The sequence below is a fragment of the Typopeltis vanoorti genome, chromosome 15, assembly GCF_054136105.1.
Source record: "Typopeltis vanoorti isolate ZY-2024b chromosome 15, IOZ_Tvanoo_1.0, whole genome shotgun sequence".
NCBI lineage: Eukaryota > Metazoa > Arthropoda > Arachnida > Uropygi > Thelyphonidae > Typopeltis > Typopeltis vanoorti.
Window position 1 is genome coordinate 46,633,700 of NC_143563.1, and position 3,568 is coordinate 46,637,267.

The following is a 3,568-nucleotide window of genomic DNA, read 5'->3' on the forward strand; positions in this document are numbered from 1 at the left end:
TGAAAAGGAATATGTTTAAAAAAAGCTGGAATACTGTTGTTTAGGACAAGGAATATAATTAGATTCGGAATGGAAAAGAAAACGAAGAGAAATTTTAAAACGAATAGTTATAATTTGGTAAATTGCTATGACGATTATCATTATCAATATTATTACTTGTCATGTCCTTGCCCCCAAGGATCATTGCAGGAAGTGTAACCCACCCAACTCTACTTCCGCCCATTAAGTGTAATTTATCTGGTGCTTGAGTGCGTTCTCATACTCCATTGTTGCTATATAAAAATATATAAATAGCGTTGAGATAGCAAGTCGCCTGATTGAAATTGATGGATTAAATTAACAACAGAATTTCCATCTGTTAGTACACGGAGAGAGAGAGAGAGAGAGAGAGAGAGAGAGAGAGAGAGAGAGAGAGAGAGAGAGAGAGAGAGAGAGAGAGAGAGAGAGAGAGAGAGAGAAGATATAATGGATAGATGATGTGAAAATATAATCAACGACGAGGAATTCAAAACAGAAAAATTAAAAGCAGAAATATACATAAAACACTAAAGTAGGCTTTTTTCATAGCAAAAAGTAAATAGTATAAATTATCATAATTTATTTAACGCATGATCTTTATGTGACAAAACACATTTAGAATAGACCACTTCTCAGCGTGCAATGAAAAACACTAACGAAAATAATTTAGTTTCGTTTAATATTTTATGATTGATTTCATAAACAAAAATTATGAATGTTCTATACTAGATTAACGATATCTAATAATTTAATCTTGTATATTCATTTATTATCTCTCTTGGTAAATGAGAAATAATAAATAAATGCAAGAACATTTAGGAGTTAAGCAAGAATTTCATTTCCAGCTGTCTTCTGACGTATTAATCTTAGCTCATATTAATCTTAAATAGAAAAATGAATCTATTTATTATTAATTTATTATTAATATATTAATTTAATTAATGCTAAGTGGAGTCAATGGTATCATCAGAAACTTACAAAGTCCTCACGGTCCAAAGGAGAAAAACAGTGGTTACACTTTTCATTTCTCTCCACATGAAGTTAATTCATTTATTTATTTATTCTTGCCGATTATCTTAATTCTTTGAGCGTTCCACCAATCATTTCAAATTTATAGCAATTATTCATAACATGATTGCTGAAAGAGATGAAATTAATACTTTTCTATCTAAAATCAAATCAGTCTAATATCTAAAAATGCATTCTATTTGCTTATCTGTTAAGTGTTACTTCTAATATTCTAATATGGCATCTGACTATGTATTTTTTCATTAATCACATATTACCGTAAAAGTGTTCAATTCGAGGATATGAAATTAATTATATATATATAATTAAATAAACGAATTTACTAATTCGTTTATTTAGTAGCAGAAGGAAAGTACCATCTTCCATAAAGGAGATAAACGTAGACCATCAGATTCTATTTAAGTTTGGATAATGTGCTAACGTTTCACAAGTTTCTTGTAAAGCTGTTCCATGAGGAACCTGCTCTTCTATAGGATTTTTCCTTATTTCAAAAGACTTTATTACAAATAGCATGTTCAGTAAAAGATTATTCTAGCTCAAGATATTCGATTTAAGATGTATGTTCTTCACGACTGACAAAAGCAGATCTTCCAGATCATCTAAAATAGGACAAACCATAAAAGCAAGGAATCTGAGAAAAGAACCTGGAAAACTAAGTGCAGGAATCTCACCTCTTGGTTCAAGACAGAAAGGGGATTTTTCTGATAGGACGAAATGTCACATAGATATTGAGAGGCTTTAAAATTTTCGCAATAACGTTCAGATATTCTTTTAACACGACATGAACACGACTAATTTCTTCTTGTTTAGAAGAGACAGGAATTCTATAGCTGTTGATAGCTTTGTTAATGAAGGCTTCAGGAACCACTTGACAAGACGGTTGATGTAATGCAATTCTTCATGTAGTAAGTCATCTGTAGAACATAAAGCATAGGCACAATGTATTAACGTCTTAATAGTTCCACTTTTTTTTACTAGGGGTCATGGTTGACTCTGCATGAATATAACAGCCTATGTGAGTTTTCTTCTGAAGCACTCAGAATTGTAGATTGCCGTCCGCTTGACGAAGAATTAGCAGATCCAAAAAGGCTGCATGGTTGTTTCTTCTTTTTTGTTAAAGTGAGCTGTATTCTGAGTGGAACTGTATTTATTTCAGATACAAAATTTTCTAATTTTGAAGAAGAACTATTCCAAATTGCAAAGATATCGTCGACATGACCTACACTTTGGTACAGATGACGTTTTAAAGACGTTTTTTGAGGTATTCCATAAAGCAGTTAGCTAGTGTAGGAGAAAGAGGACCTCGTATAACTTCCGTTTGTTGGTACAATTTATTTTTGAACGGTGAAATATCCAGAGTGAAGTAGAGTGATTACATCTATTAACATGCATAATACACAATTACGTCAGCACGGTTAGCCTAGTGACTGTGCGCTTCGCAACCATATGCCTGCGGATGGAGTGTCCTAGGTTCGATTCCCGTCGGCGACATGAGGAGCTAAGGATCTTCTTCAGCCATAGCCAAGTTAGCCGGTCTTAGCGTGGACAGTAGGGTTTTTTCCCCAGTTTATCCTGGGGTTTTTCATCCCGCAAAGCAGGCAAACCTGCTTTATATATACACATAGCATATGAATACATGCAGAAACGTAAATTAGTCCATACCTGATTGAGTATATGATAATCAGGAGAACCCATTTTGAATTTTGTGATTCATGATAGTAACTCGCTGGATATTTCGTGAAGATACATAATGGGAAGTTTTTTATTTGGGTTGTTGTAATCATGAGGCAATTGAGATCATTATCTACGTTTTTTGAGGCTTAAAATTAATAGTTATATTATTTTTACGGCTATTTTTGCCTGTTTTCTTTCTAGTTATATTACATTTTAAGCTTTCAAGAAAATAAATGAACAGAATACTAAAGAGTCGTGAAGTAATTTTTTTTTTTACCTTATATTTTCCATTTCTAATCAAAATAAATTTTCACTTAGTTCGAATTTTAATTGTAATTTTTGTCGGTAAGGTGAAGGTATTTATAATTTGAATGTTTCTTTTTTCATTTTTTATAATTCTCTCTCTCTCTCTCTCTCTCTCTCTCTCTCTCTCTCTCTCTCTCTCTCTCTCTCTCTCTCTCTCGATATCAGTCTGTGTTTCTCCCATGAACTGTTGCGTGTATGTCTATTTCTGTGATCGATAGAATGTTACCGACAAACCACTAACACTGAGGAAAACGGGGAATGCGTGGCTCGAAGACCTATGCGTGCTTTATTTCTGTTGTTATTGCATTCTTATTCGATATTATAAGTGGAAGACCATCGACCTTGACCTCATTAAACCGAAGTTCTGAATTATCTCTCATAAGCACTGATTATTCACATTCAAAACCTCCTTCAGCACTCTCCTATATTTTGCTACGTTTATTTATGGAATGTTTTCTATTGCCTTCCAAAAATATCAAAGTACATTTTCGAATAAACGAACTTTTCATCTTGCTAGATAAATATTCAATTAACATAAAAA